The sequence below is a fragment of the Mus musculus genome, chromosome 2 (genome assembly GCF_000001635.26).
Source record: "Mus musculus strain C57BL/6J chromosome 2, GRCm38.p6 C57BL/6J".
NCBI classification, from domain to species: Eukaryota; Metazoa; Chordata; class Mammalia; order Rodentia; family Muridae; genus Mus; species Mus musculus.
Genome location: NC_000068.7, coordinates 168,964,429 through 168,987,615, shown reverse-complemented (window position 1 = coordinate 168,987,615; position 23,187 = coordinate 168,964,429). Strand labels below are relative to the sequence as shown.

General features: G+C 46.7%; 2 long non-coding RNA genes and 1 pseudogene across 2 annotated transcripts; 1 reads left to right on the top strand and 2 right to left on the bottom strand.

Moving 5' to 3' along the window:
- Positions 1–242: 242 nt before the first annotated feature.
- Positions 243–6,911, bottom strand: Gm33622. Its single transcript, XR_867024.3, has 3 exons — positions 5,874–6,911; positions 5,379–5,541; positions 243–1,482 (listed from the first exon to the last, which is right to left on the bottom strand). It is a non-coding gene; the product is annotated as a predicted gene, 33622 (long non-coding RNA).
- On the top strand, positions 3,954–4,352 carry Gm4721 (predicted gene 4721; annotated as a pseudogene).
- Positions 6,912–8,709: 1,798 nt separating the features above from the next.
- On the bottom strand, positions 8,710–9,347 carry 1700017J07Rik (RIKEN cDNA 1700017J07 gene). The gene is made up of 2 exons (NR_040326.1): positions 9,056–9,347; positions 8,710–8,889 (listed from the first exon to the last, which is right to left on the bottom strand). It is a non-coding gene; the product is annotated as an RIKEN cDNA 1700017J07 gene (long non-coding RNA).
- Positions 9,348–23,187: the final 13,840 nt, after the last annotated feature.

The following is a 23,187-nucleotide window of genomic DNA, read 5'->3' as shown; positions in this document are numbered from 1 at the left end:
TGGGGCAGTTTCTTGGTTAATGATTGACATGGGAGGGCGCCGCCCACTGTGGGCGGTGCCACACCAAGGCAGGTGGGCCTGTCCTGTATCTGTAAGCCAGGGCAGAACATGCCATGGGAAAGCAAGCCAGTAAGCAGCATCCCTCATGGCCCTGCCTTCCGCTCCTACTTTGAGCTTCTGTCATGGCTTCCTTCATGAGAGGCTGTAAACTGAAGGACGAAATAAACTCTTTCTTCCTCAGGTCGCTTTTGGTCGTGGTGTTTATTACAGCGGGAGAAGGCAACCTTGGACATCAGCTGTCCACCAAGTTACCATGGCAACCAGGTAACCTCTGTGCCTCAGTAGCCACAAACACGAAAGAAATGAGGGAGCCAACAGAGGTCCTTATCTCCTTGGGGCACCACAAGGGATGGGTTAGCACAGGAGAGGGGGTGAACAGCATGTAAGTCACCCGAGAAGAACAGGAACACCCTGAAATGCAGAAGGGGGATCCACCTTTGTAAAGTCCCCTCCTCCTCTCGTGACACTTGTAGAAGTGACTGGGTTGAGATGCCCAAGGCCAATGAGGAACCCATGAACCCCATGTTGATTGTCCCTTACGGGCATTCTTCATCCTCTATCTCATACCTGCAGCCTACTAGATGCCCCAGGGAGCCCCTGACTTCACGCATGGGTCTGTCCTGCTTTTCAGTTCAGGAGGCCAGCCTGCAAGATCGATTCCTGCTGCATAGCATAGCATCTCTTTCACGCGTGGCACACGATCAAGCTGCCAAATGGAGCTAACCACGGGATTGTGGTGGTTGTCACTAACACAAGGCAACATCAAGGTTGCAAGCTATAAATTAACCCTTGGCCTGTGGGCCCATGGCAGGTTCTCTTTCACCCACCTGCCCACACATCACAACATTCCCTCTGGGGGGGAGCAACTCAAGACTGTGGAGGTGGCAACCGATGTCTTCACACTGGTGTGAAGGCAGCATTCCACACACTGAGTGGTCTTCTGGGGTGCCCACACCTACCTGAAGTAAGAGTCTGCGAGACTCTATCACCTGACTTTTCCAACTGATAGCCTCATCTGCCTGTCACAGTCACACTGGCATCCGCTTTCCCGGCTGAGTCCCAGGTCCTGTGCGCATGAGAACACACTTCATGCCCACGCTCCCGCTGATGAAGATAGAAGGCCACGTGAGAATAACACGCCAGGAACGCCATGATAACCACTGAGAGAGTCCTAGAGTTGGGGGAGTCCTTCTCCACCTGTGAGCTGACATTCTAAATGACAAATTAACCAAGACCAGAAAACCCGTGGCTGTAGTGTTCTTCTGCACACCCTGGGTGTGGTGGTTAACTGCATTCATTACCTGCTGGTGTCTGTGAGGCTGTCTCAAAGGTCCAGTGAAATATGGCTGCTCTGATGTGAATGGATTCATCCTGATGGACTTGGAATGTGACAGCATCATTGGTCCATGGTAAAAGGTAAGCCTGTCTGGGGAAAGTAGGTCACTGAGGGAAGTAGGTCACTGGGGGAAGTAGGTCATTGGGGGAAGGCTAGATCCTGCCCCATTCTCTTCCTCTACTACTCTCTCAAGATGATGTGCGTTGTGATATACCTTTCCCACGAGAACCACACCCTATGAAACCAGGGGCCCAGCTTGACCTTATCTCCTTATAAGTTGCTTAGCTACAGCATTTGGTCCCAGAATCCTAACTAAGCAAAAAGTAATTGCTGTGAAACATTCCACCCTGCAAGGAAGCTCTTTAAGGAGAAAGGTAACTCAAAATAAATAGCTTCAGGAAGTCCCTGAAACAGAGCAGATTCACTAGGGCCCTCCCTGGCAGAGTAACCAAAGCTGAGAGTTCCTCCCTGAGGAAGTGAAGCTGAGCTGCAGAGAAGACTCTCACTGGTGAAAAGCTACAAAGACTCTGAGTCCAAAACAGTTGCCAGCTGCCGTTGATAGAGAAGTCTGTACCCAACCATCCGCAGCTTGGTAGACAGCAGCCGGGAGCTGGTGCAGACTCAAGCCCCAAACAAGCTGCCCAGTCACACAATTACCTTGGTCCTGAACAGTGACAGGATGTTCAAGATGAAGAATGTCCCACTGACCGGATTGGACCTCCTCAGAAGACCTTCATGGTCCATGCTGCTCCTGGAGACCATGCTGGTCAGGGGCCCATACCTTGGCAGAGCACCATGTTGATGTGCACAGACCATACTGCCACCAGAAACGGTGGTCCTTGGCAAAGGATGATGCTGGAGACCAAGTGGATGCTTATGGTCCATGCTGTTTCCAGCAACCATGCGGAAGCCTAGGATTGGTGCTCCTGCTGACCACGGATGGCAAGGAAGCTTCCCTTGCAATGTTATTGATGATTGCTGATACACAGTTGAGAAAGAGAAATGTACAAAGCCTCTATGACAACTCCTACATCCATCACCACCCCAAAAAAAAGAACAGCCTAGAGATGAAGCCATCAAGGAGAACTAAAAAAAAAAAAGTGTTGGGGATACTGAAGTGGAGCTCTCTACAGGTGATGGCTTCTGGAAGGGGTGCTGGAGGTCTCAGTTTCCTCTTGGAGGCTGGCCACTAGGAGTTTGGCCATGACCCAGTGAGTATATAGACAACACAGAATAGACTTGGTTTGTTCTTCTCCTCTTCCTCCTCCTCTTCCTCTTTCTTCTTCATCCTCCTCTTCTTTCTTCCTCCTTCTCTTCTTCCTCTTTCTTCTTCCTCCTCCTCTTCTTCTTCCTCCTTCTTTTTCTTGCCTCCTTCCTTTTTATGAGGGGTGGGGGTATCTTAGAGTTCCCATTGCTGTGAAGAGACACCATGACCAACACAACTATTATAAGGACAACATTTAATTAGGGCTTGCAGGTTCGAGGTTCAGTCCATTATCATCATGGCAGAAAGCATGGCAGCTTCCAGGCAGGCGTGGTGCTGCAGGAGCCGAGTTCTACAGCCTCATCCAAAGGAGGCCAGGAGCAGACTTTCTCTTCCACCCTGGGTGGAGCTTCCAAGCCCAAAGTGACACACGTCCTCCAACAAGGCCACATCTCCTAATAGTGCCACTCCCTGGGTGAAGCATATTCAAACCACCACAAGATAAGTCTAGATTCTGGACAGCTGGCATTCAAAACCAACTGGCACAGGCACCTTTATAAATGGTTTCATTTTGCAAGAAGTCAGAGCGCGGGAAAACATACTGGAACAGATGTTGACTTAATGATGCAAAACTCTTATGATGAGCTAGTAATCTGACTACCAAAGAATATGAAATTGATATGTCAGAGAGAGATCTGCATGCCCAGGTTCCTCCTGATCACCCACAAGCACTGAGCTATGGAATTGTGACACAATGCCTGCTGACGGACTAATTAAGAAGGCTAAGTGTCATTTAGTTAGTTGCCTGGGGTTTTGTCCACCATGACAGTGAAGGCATAGCTGAGCAGTTCACCTCATGGTTGACTAGGAAGCAAGGTGAGAAATGATAAGAGGTACCATGCCCTCTGAGGACCCACTCTTGGTGACTATTTTCTCCAGCTGTCCCATCCTCTATGTTTCCCAAATACCCACAAATAACACCAGCCATCTGCAAATACAGCATTGAAATGAGGAGCCTATGTGGGGTGTTCCATAGTCAAATGGAGTCATAGCAGGCATCATCCTGAGAGTCCACTGACAGATAAACAATAAGAAGCAAGTAATGAATCCATGCATATCAACATGGCAAACGTGTCAATAAGCAGACATGAGCATGAGAAATCCGTGGGCTTTGTGACTTAATGTAAATGTCACCCCCCGACATCAAAACACAAGCGTGGCCTGGGAAGACAGGTACACAAGCAAGCAGGCCTCAGTGTGATGCCCACAGCCCATCTTAAAAAGTCAGGGATGGGATATGAGGGTGAGAGAGCTGAGCGCTGAGACCAAGGGCAAAAGATAGGAGATGGAAAGATGCAGACCACCAAGGCACTGTTTCTCCAGTTCTGATCGGCTCCTGTGTGAGGAGTCTGATTAGGCCTGTGTCTGTCTCGGTCCTGAGTATTCCAGAGGCCTCATCAAACAGCCTTCCTGCGGCAGCTCCCCTCTCCAGATGGCCAGACAGGGATTCCAGACCAGTGATTCTTCCAGGACATTGACACAGCAGCCAGGTTTACTGGTGCTGAGGCCATGACAGTGGTGTGGCTGGATCGAGGGCTGACATTGGAACGGTGTTTGATTGACTATCAGTATGCCAGGAACTCATCTCTCAAGAAGCAGCTCTTCTCCTATGCCATTCTGGGCTTTGCCCTTTCAGGGGCCACGGGGCTCTTCTGTTTGATGGTCACCTTCCTCAGCCTCTTTGCCATTTGACGCTCCAAGAGGCCATCTAGCTATCTCTGCTGCTTTGACTCCATGCAGGTCTTAACACTAGGTAGATGATACAGCAACACTCTCTATATACCTGCACTTTGTGCGCATGAACCCACCCGATACACACATGTCCACAAACCGAAAACTTCCCAGATTGAACAACGATGCAATCAATCATAGAACTGCAGTGAGCAGGAGTGGGAGGCACAGCCATTCAACTGAGAAATGGAAGGGTCTTCTGTACGTTCCAAACAGAATGAATCCTGTCCCGAAGACCAGAAACATCATTTTCACCATCCCCATTCACAAGATGTGACTATTGAAACCTAGGTGGTTATGCAAGCAAACAAACAAACAAACAAACAAAACCCAGGTGCTCTCTCAGGAGGAAATACTTGAGGTATTCATATAAATAATGCTTTCAAGTTTAAAAAATGAAACCAGGAAGGCAAGAATTATACTCACAACATTTGAATTTAAAGAAAAAAATCTGTTCCAGAAAAAAAAAACGTATTCTCTTGGGTACAAACATAAAGGTTAAGAAATATTAGCCTACTATTTATATATGTGGCTTTCACGTTTTGACCATAAAACAAACAAAAACATAGATGTTGCATGAATTAAAAAATTAAAAATGGCCATGCTTTCCTTGAAGTATGTGTTAAAACATGCCTGAGAGAAGTTGTTTTTAAAGAGATAAAGAATGATACTAACATAGCCGGCCTCTCTGGTCTGTGATTTGTCAAAAGGGAGGAGGGGCGGGGGGGGGGGGGTGGAGAACAGACCACTGCAAAATTTATGATACTGAAAGAATAACTTTCTATCCTCAAAACTTCGTACCTGGGGCTGGTGATGGCTCAGCCGCCAAGCCTGACTCCTGGAACCCACATGGGGGAGGCAGAGAACTGACCTGCACACACATACCACAGTTATGTGTATGTATGGTACACACATGCCCAGAGCAAGAAAGTTTTAAATTGACACTTGGTTTGTCATAAATATTAAAATCAAACTGTGCTAACTCACTTCTGATGCGGTAGCTGTTTGATTGGCAGGGCTTGAATTCATTGGTTACAACGCCAGTTGGGCCGCAGAACAACTTGGCATTGCAGGAGGCTGGCAGGTGAGATGAGCATCCGTTCCCGAGCGGTTTGAGTGTATCCAAGGTTGCCGCTCACCCTCCTCTATGCTGCCAGAGAAGAGAAACATTTAAGAAGCAGGGGATTTTTTTTTTTTTTTTTTAGGTTTTTTGTTTGTTTGGGGGGGTTTTTGGTTTGTTTTTTGTTTTTTTGGTTTTTTGGGTTTTTTTGTTTTGTTTTTTCGAGACAGAGCTTCTCTGTGTAGCCCTGGTTGTCCTGGAACTCACTCTGTAGACCAGGCTGGCCTCGAACTCAGAAATCTGCCTGCCTCTGCCTCCCGAGTGCTGGGATTAAAGGCGTGCACCACCACGCCCGGCTTTTTTTTTTTTAAGATTGATTTTATTTGTTTTATGTGAACATGATTATGTATATGCATACATACCTACAGGGATCCCTGGAGTCCAGAAGAGGGCGTTAGATCCCTTGGAGCTGGCATCACAGAAGTCGCGAGCATCCTGACTTAGGTGCTGGGAACTCAGGTCCGCCGACAGATGTCTCCGTCATCTCCCTAAGTTGCATCTCTTCCCTTGTTATGTTTTTCTGCTCTAATATGGTAGCTCTCTGACCATCTCGACACCCATAGATTCCAGAAATGCAAATGCATCCCCAAATAGTACCCAGGATTCAGAGCCCCAAGAAGAACTTCCTCGGCTGAGTTTTCATCCTTCTTCCATCCTAAGAGTCTCTTACTTATTTTTCTAGACAAGAAGAAGGCAACTTGAGGAAGTAGGGGGTAGGGGGAGAGGAAGGAGGGAGGGAAGGGAGAGAGGGGAGGGAGGGAGGGATGACTGACTGACGCTCATGGTTGAGAGTGCAAAGTCTATCACAGGGAAGGAAAGGAGGGGCCGAAGTTGCTTAATTCTGGGACAAGAAGACGGCAAGACAGGTAGTTAAGTCACAGGGTGACTAAGAAGCAGAGAGCTCACATCTTACACAATCCAATACAGCCCACCCTCCCCAGTGACGCACTTGCTCCAGCAGTGTACAGCCCACCCTCCCATGATGCATTTCCTCCAGCAGGGTACAGCCCACCCTCCCATGATGCATTTCCTCCAGCAGGGAACAGCACACCATCCCATGATGCACTTCCACTTGCAGGGTACAGCCCACCATCTCCCCACCCCAGTGACGCACTTCCTCCAGCAGGGTACAGCCCACCGTCCTCAGTGACGCACTTCCTCCGGCAGTGCTCTGGCTGCTAAAGTTTCCACAATCTCCCAAAGACCATCCTCAGCACCTATTGAGGATTCAGTTCAAACACATAGGCGCTTGGCATATGTCACATTCAAAACACAGCAAACAATGGGTCACTAGCAAGAATCAAACAGGGCACATTGGCCCCGTCATCATTTGCTAATATTCCAATATTATGTTAATTTTTTAAAATGTAAAAACCCAGGGCTGGAAAGGTAGTTTGGCAGTTCAGACCACTTGCTGCACTTCCATAAGACCTGTTTGGTTCTCTACATCGAGGGGAGGCTGTTCACAACCGCCCATAATGCTAACTCCATGAGATCCAACGCCCTCTGCGTGTGTGTCTGTGTGTGTGTGTGTGTGTGTGTGTGTGTGTGTGTGTGTACGCTAATATGTTTTATTCGGTTCATAGCCCCAGGAAATGGGGTGTTTGGTTTGCAGTCATTCTGGCAGATTCGCCATTATTCTGACACAGACGTTTATATCCTTGACTCTGAACAGGAGGCACAACGAGCATCCGATAACGTGCGGTAGGATCTTAGAATAACTAAGACGTATTTGTTATTTTGCTTTTTTGTAACTTTATGGCCTTGATCTAAAAGAATCAATGAGTTATTTTAAAGGTGGCTTAGGACACGGGTTAAAAAAGATCACAGCAAAGACAAAAATTAAAAATTGAAAAATTAAACCAGGACAAGGACACAATTAGTGCATGTGGTACAAAACTGGACAAGGGTGGCCTTGTTATTGTTACTACTTCGAGGTTTTCGTTTGTTTTTCCGAAACAAGGTTTCTCTGTGTAGCCCTGGCTGTCCTGGAACTCACTCTGTAGACCAAGCTGGCCTCAAACTCAGAAATCCGCCTGAGTTTAATCTGCCTCCCAAATTCTGGGATTAAAGGCATGAGCCACCATTGCCCGGCTTTTTTTTTTTTTTTTTTTTTTTTTTTTTTAAGGAGTGTGCGCGCGCACATGTGTGTGAGCGTGCGCGTGCTGGTGCAGTTACCGACAGAGGCCAGAAGAGGGCAGTGGATTCCTTCCGCTGGAGCTGAAGTTACAGGGCGCAGTGTGCTGTCTGTCACAGGAACTGAGACCCAAGCTCAGACCCTCAGAAAGAACAGTCCACCCTCTTCATCAGTGAGCCATCTCTCCAACCCCCAATTCTTTATTTTTATTTTTTTTTCTTTATTTTTAATTTGAAATGTTTGTGTTGGGGCTGGAGAAATGGTTCCGCAGTTAAGAGCACTGGTTGTCCCTGCAGAAGACCCAGATTCAATTCCCAGAACCCACGCGGCAGCTCACAGCCATCCATAACTTCAGTTCCAGGGAACTTGAAGCCCTCTTCTGGCCTCTGAAGGCATTAGTGTAGTGGACAGCCCCTTGCAGGCAAAATTCCCATACACATAAAAAGAAGTAAATTCATTTAAATGTTTGTGCCGGGATGCTTTAGGAAACCTCTCAAACCTTTTTTCCTTTTGAGACTCATGTAGCCCAGGCTACCCTCTAGCTCTCTGTGTAGCTGGAGATGACTTTGAACTCCTGATCCCCCTATCTCTACACCTCAGGTACTTGGATTAGAGGCCTGTGACATCACACCAGGCTTATGTGATACTGGAAAACTGAACTCAGGGACTCTACTAACTGAGCTACATCTGCAACTCTTGCTTCGAACCTGCACTTTTCCTACTTTGTTTATGGTGTGCATCAGTATTTTTAAACTACTCACCCGAACCAAAGAAATGGCTCAGCTGGTAAACATGCCTGCTGCTCAAACCTGGTGACCTGGTTCAAATCCCGGATTCCACAGTGGACGAAAAGAACTGATTCCCGAAACTTGTCACCACCTGCCTTCCACATCCCTGTTTTCACACACATGGGATTGCATGCACACATAACAGTAGTAGTTAACAATAATAAAATTACCCCCGTTCTATAGTGAGACACTGACTTTATAAGTAACCAAGATTTCTTACACATAGATATGAGCATATCAAATTATAATAGTAACAAGCTATAGAGAACCATCTGGAGGGAACGGCTAATATGTTTTATTCGGGTTGTAGCACCAAGAAATGGGGTGTTTGGCTTGCACTCATTCTGGCAGATTCACCATTATTCTGACACAGACCTTTATATCCTTGGCTCTGAACTGGAAGCGCATCGAGCATCCGACGAGGGCAGTAGGATCTCATGGTAACTAAAGCATCTGTAGATGAATTTGAGCATTGTTTGCTGAGTAGCATGGTAAATTCGTGGAATGTACAACACACACCATGTGCATACATCATACATGTATATTTAAAACTTAGAAAATAGATAAGGAAAAGCAGCAGATAACTTAGCCACAGTTGCAGCCCCCAGAACCTACGAACCTGAATTGCTTACTGAGGTGTGAGGTCTCCCGAGGACGTGAGGTCTATGGCTAACTGTACCATGGGGTTGAAATCAGAACTTGTAGTGAATGCGTGGCTTTTAGAAGTCACTCACAGGCCGGCTACCAAACTGCTGACAGTGCCTGAGTGTTCAGCCCTGAATGTGACCTCAGCTCCACCAGGCTTCCCTCTCCAAGGTTTAGACAGCACAGCAGCAAAGCAATGGAAAGAACGTCCTTGGAGCCGGAGGTAGAGTAAGACTGCTAAATGCTGCCTCAGGACTGCATGTGCCCTAGGGAACTCAGTTACCATGGTTTCTGTCACAAGACCTAAATAGCATTCCAGAACCGGAAGGAAGGGGCTCACGGGGCTCCGCCTCCCGCTGAGGGGTTGGCGTTGGTGGGCGCTAAGAAAGCTTGAGATGGATTTCTTCAGGGTGTGGCCAGTGCCAGGGTGAGCATGCCTAGTGAATGGCCCCATACCCAATCATGCGCTTACAGCCAGCACTGACTAGACTCAGTTGTTGGGAACAAAATAAAGAATGGGGCCCTGGGGAAGAAGGGAAGGAAAAATATGCCCAATGCCCCGGCAGAGTTTCCCTATTCTCTGGTCAGTCAGGTGTGAGAGGGCTGCTACCTACCCTATCCACTCATCCCTGGGTGGGCATTCCTCTATCTCACTCTTGAAGGGGTGGCCAAGGGGCAGCCCTGCCTGGGGACACCCCCCCCCCCAGCTAATTTGCTAAAGCCACCAGGGTTGTGGAAGAGAGGGAATGGGGGAAGAAGTTCCCAACACTGACCAGAGGGCGCAGAGGAACTTGAAGGGCAGAGACACTCCATGGTTTAAGAGCTTAATTATAGAAATGCAGGGGAAAGAGAGAAGGGGAGAGACAGAGACAGAGAGAGAGAGAGGCTCAGAGAGAAAGAGAAAGGAGAGAAGAGAGGACAAAGAGAAGGGAAGAGGAGAGAGAAGTGAGAGGTAGAGGACAAAGGAGTAAGAGAGCGAGGTGGGGGCTGAGCACCCCTTTTTATGGTCTTCACTGTTGCTAGGTAACTGGGGAGGAGTTTAGCCTGAAGGTCAGAAGCTTGGGACATTGCTTACATGACTACTGACCATGCTTCTCTTGTGGGGGCTGTGGGAGGTGGTACCTTAGGCAGTGCCTGGAGTTCCAAGAACATGAGGGAACGCCTACCGTGTCATGTAGGTAAATTATGACCATCGGGTTCAAACCTCAGCTCGACTGGAGACCAGCCTGCAATTCCCCACACTGAGTCACAAAGGAGGAGGGCAAGAAAGGGAGGGAGGGAGGGAGGGAGGGAGGGAGGGAGGGAGGGAGGGAGGGAAGGAGGGAGGGAAGGAAGTTAGAGGGGGTGGGATGAATATGATTAAAATATACTATATACATATATGAAAAGTTCAAAAAATGAATAAAGATGGGTTTTTTTATGTTCAGCCTTGGGGCTTTAGAAGTGGCTCAGCAGTTAAGAGCACTTGTCACTCTTTCAGAGGACCCAGGTTCAGTTCCCAGCATCCACGGGGAGTTCAGAACTTCCTGTAACTCCAGTTCTAAGGGATGGATGTTCTCTTCTGGTCTCCCAGAGTACTGCGTGCACATGGTATGCACATGCATGCACATAAGCAAATCATACACATAAATAAATCTAAAACTAAATAAATAGCCTTGGAGCTGCAGAGATCACTTGGTAAATGCTCGCCACGGAAGGACAAGGTCTGAGCCTGAGCCTCAAGACCTATGTATGTAAAGAACAAAGTGCAGTGACCAGGGCTAATAATGTCATCACTGGGGAGGTGGGGACAGGAGGATCTCCAAGGCTTGCTGGCTGACCAGCTTAATGGATCAGTGAACGCTGTCTAGGAAGAAACTCTGTCTCAAAAACCAAGATGGGACACTATCAAAAGAACCCCTGAGGTTGACCTCTGGCCAGTACACACACACACACACACACACACACACATGCAAACACACACACACACACATGCAAACACACACACACGCACACACACACACACACACACACACGCAAACACACACACACACACACGCAGAGACACACATACACCTATGTGGAAATAAATAATAAAGGTTCAGCCCTGACTGAGGAAGGCTAAGTGTATATATTTAACATGGCACTTAAGAAATAGGGGCGGGGAGCCTCTTACATACTCTCTCTACTTAGCTGGACAGAGACTCCAACAAACAAGGACAGCTTGGTCCTCATTATAGGCAAAAAAGAATGTTCTGAGGACACACCCACCCACAGTCTTAGCCACCGACTTTTATTCCAAGACAATGTTCTAGAACTTTCTTGAGAATCTTTAAAATATTTTGGGGGTGCCAATCACGTAACGGATCCTGCCAAACATAAACTCTCAAATAATGCATCTCAAAAGGAAACGGAAGCCTTGCTCCCGAGGGTGAGCCTTGGCTCTAACGGTGTGGCTGGCGCTTTCCATATCCTCCCCCAAATTAATAATTACACATTTTAGAGAGGAAGTAGGCAGATTGCTGTTTTGACATAATTAATTTGATGCATCTTCGCTGTTATAAAATTATCATCGTTGCTCAGCCATGCTTTGATGCGTACGTGTCAATAAGGTGAGTGGAGGATGGGATCTGTAAGCAACTTCCAAAAGGATAACCACTAGTTTTTGTGATTGTTTCATAAACACAGCAGGAAGCGTCCACTTTGCGGGGGATCTAAATGGCTTCATCAAATCCAAGGGAAGAGGGATAGTAATTGCACATATCAGGGGCTAGTTGACGATTCCATTAGCAGAACCCCTCTGCTGAAAATTCACGATCATTGGGGTTTTGCCAGAATGTTCCAAAACACTCACTATTTTGGGACAAAGGATAGATGGGACTACACACACACAGGAAGAAGCAGGACATTGGCTTTCTCGAGGAACCAAATGGACTGTCGTGTGGTTAGTGGAATTCCCAAACTCCAGATCCAGGAGAGCCAAATGCCCTTGTGCTTGCTGGATTCTGTCCCAACGCTTTTGTCAAGGGCATCTTTGAACTCATCCAGGGTTGGAATTACTCCTGCGGGCCCCATCCCCGAAGCAGTCATGTGACCCTGAACAAGTCACTTCCCTTGGCCTTCATAGAGTCTATCTATACAACTGAAGTCGAGTGGTTTCCATTTTGAAATACTGTATTCATAGCTATAAAATGCATAGACCGGCCAGAGGGATCAATAAGGTAACAGAGGACTTTTAGTCAGGTCTAACAGACAAGAAACTACTTAAGGGAGGGAAAGGTTCATTGGACTTACCGTTCCAGGTTTCAGTCTATCATTTTGGGGAAGTCAAGGCAGGAACTTAAGCATCTAGGCACATCACCTTCACAGTTAGGAGCAGACGCAGATGAGTGTATCATGCACCCTGCTTGTTTCAGCTAGTTTTCTCCTGTCCTACACAGTTCAGACCTCTTGCCTAGGGGATGGTGTTGCCCACAATGGGATAAGTCTTTCTAAGTCAATTTACAATCAAGACTATCAAGTCAGGCATGATGGCACACACCTTTTATCCCAGAACTTAGAAGGCAGAAGCAGGCATATCTCTGTGAGTTTGAAGCCAGTCTGGTCTACACAGAGAGTTTCAGGCCAGCCAGGCCTATATTCTTGGGTGGAGGTGGGGGGATGAAGACAGTTCCCACAAATAGCTCACAGACCAACCTATTCTAGACAATTCTTCAACTTAACCCCTATTCTGAGGTGATTATAGGTTGTGGCAAATTCACATGTAAACCCAGGCACCGCATTAACAAACATATGGGAACTAAGACCTCAGTCTTGGACAACCAATGGTGAAAGACCAGATCTCAAGGGAGAGCAGAAAATATCTTGAGCCTAAACAAAAACAAAACACAATACGTAGGCCAAAGCTTACAGGATACGTCATAACAGAAGTTTGAGTGTGAACACTGACATTTAAAGAAAAAAGATGGAGATGGCTGGAGAGATGGCTCAGTGGTTAAGAGCACTGACTGCTCTTCAGGAGGTCCTGAGTTCAATTCCCAGCAACCACGTGGTGGCTCACAACCATCTGCAATAGGATCTGATGCCCTCTTCTGGTGTGTCTGAAGAGAGCAATGGTATACTCATATACATAGAATAAATAAATTCAGAACTTGAATATAACACCTGAGAAATAAATATTTCACCAAGTGGGATTAAAAACCAGAGGAGGCTAGGTTAAGAGGCGCAGTTACAAACCAATTATATCACTGCTTCTGGGTACATTTCCATTACTTCCAGGGCCAAAAGAGTCTTAAACCAACCTCAATGAGTGGAAGACAATGACAGTGTCAAGGAATGGTTCTGGTTGTCAGGGGATGGATTCTCCTGACCTTCACTAGGTAGAGACCAGGGTTTTGACCACGCATCTTACACACTCTTTGTAGCCCCCATAAGGAAACCATCCAGCTCCCAAGAGTCAATATACCAAGCTGAGCAAGTATGGGTTTCCTAAAGCTGCCAAAACAAAATACTAGTGGCTATGTGACTTAATATAACCAAAGGTTACTCTCTGCAGTTGCAGCAGCTGAACATCTGAGATGAGATGTCACCGGGGTAAGCACACTTTGACAGTTCTGAGGGAGAGCCTGTTTTCTGATATTTTTCTTCGCTTCTAGAGATACTGGCATTTTTGATTGGCCCAAGCAGTGATCCTCCAATGTCTGTACCTTCTCCTACTCCTCCTCCTTCTCCACTTCTTTCTCCCCCCCCCCTCTTTCTTGTACAAACACCAGTCATATTGGCTTAGGGACACACACTACTCCCGTGCCCGTGAGACCCCACCTGAACTTAGATCTCAGGGACATGGGCAAAGATCCAATTCCAAATAAGGTCACTATGACAGGCAGTGTTTATTGTTAATTTGACAGAAGTTAGAGTCACTTAGGAAGGGAGTCTCAGTGGAAGTCTGTGTAGATTAGGCATGCCTGTGGGCATACCTCCGAGGGATTTTACTAATCAGATTTTCCTAGTCTAAGGAATTGATTAATCAGGGTCAACTGAGTGAGGCAGTCTCTGTGTTAGTGTTGGCAGCTTCATTTCACGGGCGGGACCTGAATACCCAAATTCATTGCTCTCTGTTTCCCTTTCTTTAGATTTATTTTTAATTGTGGTTTTATTTGTGCTTGTGAGTGCAAGTGCTCTTGGGGACCATCTAGGAGCTGAAGTGTGGGATCATCTAGGAGCTGAAGTTACAGCCAGTTGTGAGTTTCGCAGTGTGGGCTCAGGGAATCAAACCTAAGTTCTCGGTGAGAGCTGTTCATCTCTCCAGTGAGATGGTCTAGAGATGACCAGTGGGTCATCTCTCCAGCCTCTGCTTCTCGGCTACAACCATCATGTGACCCTTCTGACCTCTTGCCTCTGTGACTTGGACTCTAACGTGGAATGTGAGAATAAGTTATTTCTCCTTTAAGTTACTTTTATCACATGAACCAGAAAACAAACCAAGACACAGTCACAGCTAAGAGGGCTGGAAACCCACTACATCTTCTTTAGGGACGAAGTTATAGATCAAGACACAACAGAAGCTGTCCCCTAAACGAACCACACAAGTCCCCTTAAACATTTCTGGGTAGGGGGTTGTGGACTGGAAATGAAATGTCTCCTACCTGTCTTGGACACTTGGTCCTGAGGTGATGGAGATGCTATTTGGAGATTGTAGAAACTTTGGGAGGTGGCTGAGGGAGGAAAGAGGGTGCTGGGGCATATTTTTGGGGTATATTATTTACTTCTTGCTTCCTCCTCTTCCTGGGCAGCTGGGCTGATCCCTCATGTCTTCTTGACATGGTAAATAGACCATTGCAAACCCAGACCTCAAATAATTCCTTCCTCCTTCTGGTGTTCACATTAGGTAATTTGGACGCAGGAACAGAAAAGTAAGAAATACAGGAGTCACAGAGGAAAACATAGGGAAGAAATAGATAATATAAACATGAGACTTTAGCAAGCAGTGAGCTCTGGACGCCTCATTGGGCTCTCTTCTATTTTGGTTTTTTGTTTTGTTTTGTTTTGTTTTCCCCTTTTCCCTTCTTATTCCAGACCTGAGTTTGTTTGTCTGTCTGTTTCTTGTCTATTTGTTGTTTGTTTGCCTTATCCTGAGGCAGACAGGCTAAGATTAAAGAGTAGCGTTCAGAGGAAAACAAAGATGGTAGCAGCCACCAGCACCCACTGCAAAAGCTCTAAGGACTCAAGAGATCCACGGATGCTCTAGAGGGTGATGTGGGATCAACAAAGGAGTCTGCAGCGCCCACAGTAGCTCTGGAACAACTAAAAGGCGGGAGGGAGAAGGCAAGTCTAACGGAAAGATGTCTTTAAAAAGTGGGTGGCAGACATCGAAGCCAGGGAGGTGTGTGTGGAGACCAGGAGCTCCCACAGAACCTGCCCCCAGAAGCCCTGCCTAGCCGCAGCATCCACCCTGACTCTGGACAACAGCAGGATATGCAAGATGCGGCCAGCAATGGCCCAGCATCTATGTTGCTCCAGCAAGCAGAAACCTTGAATTAGATCAAAGACTAGTTGCAATGAATATTTGCAGATAAAGCTGTTTGGGGGGGGGGGGGAGGGGGGGAAGGAAAGGATAGATGGAGGAACGAAGTGGTGAAAGGTGTGTGGTGGAGAGGGGCAGAACTGCAACATGTAACTGAGAGAGAAGGCTGAACTGCTGAGACACGGAACTGTTGAATAAGACTGACATACTGAGGAGCAGCAACCTGGAGCTTGCGCAGACTCAGTCCCTCCCCCACCCCACTGGCACCCCAAACGGCTGCCCAACCAACCAATCACCCTGGCTCTGGGCAATGATGGGATGCCCCAGACGAATACGGTTCATTTTCTGCACTGAACCTCCTCAAAAGACCTCTAAGGTCCGTGCTGGCCCTGAAGGCCTTGTTGATGTCTGTCCCGTGTCCTGGAGGCCACTGTGACCTGGGCTGCAGCAGAGGGCTGTGTTGATACCCACGGCCTGTACCGTCACTGGCGACCATGCTGAGGTCTGTGACACGTGCTGACACTGGAGACCAGGTGGATGATCGCTGTCCATGCTGTGGCCAAAAACCACGTGGAAGTCTGCGCTCTGTGCTCCCCGACTGTAACCCCAAGGAAGCTTCTTTCACGGTGGTGTTAATGATGAGATAAGGATGGTTCTGGCGGGGGGACGGAGGGGGGGGGACGGGGGGGGGGGGGGAAGAAGGGCTCCGTTTTCTTTAAAGAGCTGACCACAAGGAGTTTGACCAAGCTCCAGTGAAAGCACGGGAAGCAAAGATAGAACTTGTTTTGTTTTGTTTTGCGCTTTTTTTTTTCTCATCTTTTTGGGGGTAGGGAGCCCATGGGGTGAAGGGTAGACCTGGGAGGACTGGGAAGTGAGTTTGATCAGATTGCACGATGTGAAATTCTCAAATAATAAATTAAAATATCCTGTTGAAAAAATAGCATACAGATGGACAAGACTTTAAAAAAAAAAAAAAAGATTTGTTTTATGTGTGTGACTGTTTGCCTACATGTGTATGTGTGCACCATATGTGTGCAGAGCCCTACAGGGCTGAAAGGGGCATCAGGTCCCCCTGGAACTGGAGTTACAGGCAGTTGTGAGGCACCACGTGGGTGTGGGAACCAAACCCAGGTCCTTGTTACTCCATCCACTAAGATTTTGAAGGGAAGTGGGACGTGGTGGGGCATGCCTTTAATCCCAGCACTCGGGAGGCAGAGGCAGGCAGATTTCTGAGTTCGAGGCTAGCCTGGTCTACAGAGTGAGTTCCAGCCAAGGCTATACAGAGAAACCCTGTCTCGAAAAACAAAAACAAAAACAAAACAAAACAAAAGATTTTTGAGGGGAAAATAATACGGGGAGGGAGAGTGCGGCAAATCTAACAAACACAAAAATGAACAAATGAACTCAGAACCGGAAGCATCAGTGATCTTCAGCTAGGAGCTCGCCCTTGTTAAAAACAAAAACAAATAAACAGGAAAAGAGAATTAAGTCAGAGATGCTCCCTGGATGTCACCCCCACTGGACAACGTTCCCTGTACGTACGGATGCACGCTGGAGGTTGCTTCCCAGATAGATGACCCTCCCCGGATGTCGCTCCCTGGATGACATTCCCGGATGTTGATAGATATCGCTCCACATAAGACGCTCCCTGGACAATGCACCCTTGATGTTGCTCTATGGTAGAAGCTCACCGGATGACCCTCCCCAGATGTCGCTCCCCTGATGACCTTCCGGGTTGTCACGCCCTGGATGACATTTCCAGATGTTGTCGATATAGCGCTTGGAGGACACTCCCTGGATGATGCACCCTGAATGTTGCTCCATGGATGACGCTCTCTGGATGTCACTCCCCGGATGTCGCCGCTCCCGACCCCCATGACCTTCCCTGGGTGCTCTGCTGCACACGGCCTCATTAGCACTGACTTTCTCTTCCGGTGACTGACAGAGGTAAGGACAACCTTCAGTGTCCCACAGCCAAGCAGGAATGCTGACCAGACCAGATTTTTTTTTTTTTTTTTTTTTTTTGGTTTTTCGAAACAGGGTTTCTCTGTGCAGCCCTGGCTGTCCTGGAACTCACTTTGTAGACCAGGCTGGCCTCGAACTCACTTTGTAGACCAGGCTGGCCTCGAACTCAGAAATCTGCCTGCCTCTGCCTCTGCCTCCGGAGTGCTGGGATTAAAGGCGTGCGCAACCACGCCCGGCACCAGACCAGATCTTTGTGTCTTGCTTCCAGGACAATTTCTGTTGTATTAATAGGAATTCGGGACCCTCGACGCATTATTTTAAACTATAAGTGATGTCAGTACAGTAAGACCTTGCTTACTTCAGGTGGCGGACTCATTCGGAGCTCTTTGCCTGTAGTGAGATCATCACAAATGTCTCCATGGCAACTGCTTCATCGCAGACCACCTTCTCCTACCCAGGTTGCTTCCTATTCCCAAGCAGAGGAAGAGTTTTACGGTTTATGTTTAAGGTGGGGTGTTTTTTTGTTTTCCTTTCTTTCGAAACAGGGTCTCACTATGTAGCTGTGGCTGGCCTGGAACTTTCTATATAGACCAGGTTGGCTTTGAACTCACAGAAATTTGTCTGCCTCTTCCACCCGAGTGCTGGGATGAAAGACATGTGGCACCACTCCCATCCTGAAACTTATTTACTTTTTATTGAATGATTGCTTGATCGAATGTGTGTATGTCTGTGTGTGTGTGTGAGTGTGTGTGTGTGAGTGTGTGTGAGTGTGTGAGTGTGTGTGTGTGTGTGTGTGTGTGTGTGTGTATACATTACTGAGTGAGCCACATGGGTGCTGGGAATCTAACCTAAGTCTTCTGGAAGAGCGGCAAGGGCTCTTTTCTATTTTATTGCTTTGGGTTTTTTATTGTTGTTGGTGGTTGGTTTGGTTCCCTCCCACTTTAGTTCTTTTGATTTTTTTTTTTAAAACAAAGTTTTCTCATGTGGCCCTGGCTATCCTGGAAAGGGTTTTGTAGACCAGAGTGGCCTCGAAAGCAGAGATCTGCCTGTGTCTGCCTCCCAAGTGCTAGGATTAAAGGTGTGCAGCACCATGAGAAAGGGCTCCTGAGTACTGAGTACTGAGTCATCTCTCCAGTCCTTTAAGGTAATTTCCAGGCTAGCCTCAAACTTACGATCCTCTTGTGTCTACCTCTCCAGCATATCCTACCAGTGTGGGCTACCCCAATTACCTTGAAACTTCATTCTTGCACATGTGTGTTTGTATGCATATATACATGTGAATGCTGGTGCCCCTGGAGCCCGGAGGGAGGAGTCAGATTCCTTGGAGCTGGAACCAAACTCTGGTCTGCTGGAAGAACAGCAGGGGCTCCTAACTGAGGAGCCCTCTCTCTAGTCCCCAGAGTAACCCCGGGTTTGTTTTGGCTTTTGGTTTCTTCATTTGTTAAGTACTATAACAAACAACTCTGAACACAGAGGCTTGAAGCAATACACATTTGCAGTTGTGTGACAGACCCAGAGGCCAGAAGTCCAAGATCTCACCTGCCTCAAATTATGGCGCTAGTGGGGCTGGTTGGTTCCTCCACCACGTGGTACTGGGTTCAATTCAAAAGCAAATCCAAATGAACAGACCTTCCTAGGTAAGAACTATTGAAATGTGAGTTCCAGAGAGACTTGTGTTCCCATCTGCGAAGCACTTGGCGGCTCATCACCTCATAGGTGCCAAGGGCAGAAGGCCAGGAGGCGTGCAGAATTCCTCCTGGCGCCCCGTAAGAAGTCTGCCTTTCCAGCTTCTACAGGCTGCCTGTGGCCCTTGGCTCCTGGTCCTTCAGCAGCTTCGAGTCCTGCATGGAAGCCCACCTCACCTCTCCCCTCTTCCCACCTTCCATCCTGCCCTCTCCCGTGTCTGGTCAGTCATCTCTCCTGCTTCCCTCACACACCCACGGAGAATCTTGTCATGGCACTGAGAGCGCTAGTTGATCCAGGGTGCTCCCTAGAGTCTTCATTTAATCACATTTAGCCTGACCTGGTCGGTCCTTTCCTCTTAGCCCACTGGGCTCTTGGGTTCCAGGCATGCACAGCTATATCCAGCCTTGCCAAGTTCATTTGGCCATGTGAGATAATATATTCACCAGTTCCCAGCATACTGACCTTTCTTTCTTCCCTTCTTGGAGAGAAGACTGGTAACAGCAAACAGTCTAACCTTTGATACCATGCCGAGAAGGGGCCGGGTGTGGTTTTCCATTGCCGCACTCCTCCTCCTTTCAGTCCTAAATCTTGTCTCCAAAGAGCCCAGCCTACCTCATAGGCTTCTAAAGTTTCAAAGTATACTTTAATTTGCTTTCCATCCTATTTGATTATTTAAACAGCAAAAAGCTGCCTTGTCCTGTGGGCGATGGGTCTGTGAACCATTGAGTAGACAGCTGTGGGATCCAGCATGGCTCCTATGCCTGGACTGGCTTCACGAACCTAGACCTGTAGCCTGTCTTTGGCTACTTTGTGGGGTTTTCTTTCTTCCACCCTTCTCCACTCCTTTTCTTCCACCATTTCAACCCCCTAACACTAGATAGGAAAGAAAAATGGATAAAGAGGAAAGGAGCATCTTATTATTACACTACTTTGTGTTGATTAGGGGCATCAAGTTTCTTGGGGTAAGTTTGATCTTCACTATCAAGATATCTAATTTCTTCCTTTTCCTTCCCCTCCTTGTCTTCTTCTTTCTCTCTTTCCCTCTTTCTTTCTTTCTTTCTTTGCACATGACTACTTAACAAACTGTGACCAACAGCAACCAACCAACAATCCACAATTAAACTCCACACCCACAATATTAGAAAGATGTTAACTCTTTTTTTTTAAGATTTATTTATTATATGTAAGTACACTGTAGCTGTCTTCAGACACACCAGAAGAGGGCATCAGATCTCATTACGGATGGTTGTGAGCCACCATGTGGTTGCTGGGATTTGAACTCAGGACCTTTGGAAGAGCAGTCAGTGCTCTTAACCACTGAGCCATCTCACCAGCCCCCAAGATATTAACTCTTAAAATTCAAATAGCAGGGGCTGGAGAGATGGCTCAGTGCTTAAGAGTGTTTGCTGCTCTTCCAGAGGACCTGAGTTCATTTCCCAGTGTGTTCCCATGATGGGTGGCTTACAACTATCTGTAACTCCAACTCTGGGGGATCCAACGCCCTCTTCTGGCCTCTGTGAACACTTGTACCCACATGGTACACATACATACATACAGGGCATCCAAACATAAATAGGAACTTCAGGGTGACGCTGAAAACAGTATTCCAGGGTAGTTGCTTCCCGACTGCCCTCTACAGACTGAGGAACTGTCTTTTAAAAAACACAAAACCAACCGATACTGGCTTGTGTTTGAATACACTGAGCTGTTTGCATAGCCAACAGTGAGTAATTCAGATAAATGGCTGCATCGAAAAGCAAGCAGTCACAAGATGAAAAACTCCGATGAAAACAGAAACTACCACACAAAGTGCAGTGATCAGAACACACTCTAGATCAGCTGGGACCACTGGTTGCCTGATACAAACACTGAATATTTGTCTAAAAACACCCTGTCAGTCTGATAAATGAGGGTAAAAGACTGCCTTTTCATAACATTCAGAGTAAATCTTAAAATCTGGTGTCCTTCAAGCACAGGTGAGGATTGAAACTAAATTCAAGTGTTGTACAGGATAGAGTCTCTTTGTTTTTCTAAATCAAAACTAAGAAAGGGCCATTCCTATAATGTCACACCTGGAACCGTCTCTGACACTATTAATAGAACTGTAAGTTCCTCCATTGTATGAAACCAGTTTAAATTTGGGCTTCTCTCTCTGGAGACCAAAAGAATCCTGCCAAACATATCCAAGGCTCAGAGAACTTAACCGATGAGGGCGAAGAAAGAGCAGAAGAGAGGAAAGAAGGCACACACCATGGCAGATGCAGACTTCTAGGTGTGCTATGGTCCTTACACCCTTCAGTACACAGCAGCTGTGGTTTCCTGCACAGGATTCGTCCCTTCACCATCTCAACATGGATGTGGGAGGAGCTCTCGAGGCCACATCTCTCCCTGAGGATCTTCGAGCAGTTAAGTTGCTGGGGATGGGAAGAGGTGTTTTATCCCGTGTTGTAGTCAATGGTGATGGGTACACACTCCTGTGAACAACTTCTCAGCCATCTGCTGTAAGCAACACTAATGATGGTCACTGGATGCTTCCCATCAATAATATGAGAGACAGGAAGGGTGGGGAGAACAAGAGAGGGAAATACAGTCAAGCCACAGATACATGTATGAAACTGTCTCGGCGAAGTCCACTATTATGTACAGTGATATACATTAATTAAAATATTTTAATTTTTTTTAAAGAGACTTTCACTGTGTACCCCTGGCTAGCCTTAAACTCACAATATAGACCATAGGTCTGCCTCCCAAGTGTGGGATTAAAGGTGCATTCTACTGTGCCCAGCTAACAAAAATAATAAGAATTTGGTTTGTTTCATCTTTCAGGACAGGGTTTCTCTGTCAGCCTTGGCTTCCCTGGAACTCATTGTGTAAATCCAGCTGGTCTGGGACTCAGAGATCTTCCTGACTCTGCCTCCTAAACATCTGGATTAAAGGTATGTGCCACCATCACCCAACAACAACAAAATAATATTGTTTGGCATTGTTGTTGCTAATGTTATTAAGCTACAATCTAGTCTCTCTTTTTTTTTTTTTTTTTTTTGGTTTTTCGAGACAGAGTTTCTCTGTGTAGCCCTGGCTGTCCTGGAACTCACTCTGTAGACCAGGCTGGCCTCAAACTCAGAAATCCACCTGCCTCTGCCTCCCAAGTGCTGGGATTAAAGGCGTGCGCCACCATGCCCGGCTCTAGTCTTAGATTTTTATAAGCTATAGATTTCTATAATGATACACCACATAAAGGTCAAAAAGTTCCCAGTTCTCCTTATGGAGTATGTTTATAGATTGAAGGGTTTTGTTCTGACGCTCGAGGAGCTTCAATTCAAAATTGTGATTTTTAAGGCTCAAACCTAACAGGTTCTAGTCTCAAAAGCTACTGTAACAGTTTCAGTCTCATCAAAGCTATTGTACTTAAGAAATGCAAGTTGGTAGCCAGTAACCTTATAAATGAACATATCCTTTAATGTGCTCAAAATTATATTTAAAGTCATGTTGAGAACTGATGCAATTAATTTTTTAGTTTTATTTTTAAGATTTATTTATTTATTTAATGTATATGAGTACACTGTAGTTGTCTTCAGACGCACAAGAAAGGGTATCAGATCACACTGCAGATGGTTGTGAGCCACCATATGGTTGCTGGGAATTGAACTCAAGACCTTTGGAAGAGCAGTCAGTGCTCTCAACCACTGAGCCATCTCTCCAGCCCCTATTTCACTTTATTTAACCTTTTACTTTATGTTTACTAGGTATAGTTTAGAACAGATAACTAGAAATAAACAAATATTGTCTAACCCAGATATACTTAGTAGGTGTTAGCTCTCAAACGTGTCAGAGATCTGTTGAGTATGGCATTAAATGTTTAAAATTACTATGACAGACAGAGACTCCTAGATTCTAACCTAAAAGTGACCCCCCACACACACACACAAGGTCTCCAAGAAGATATGAACACA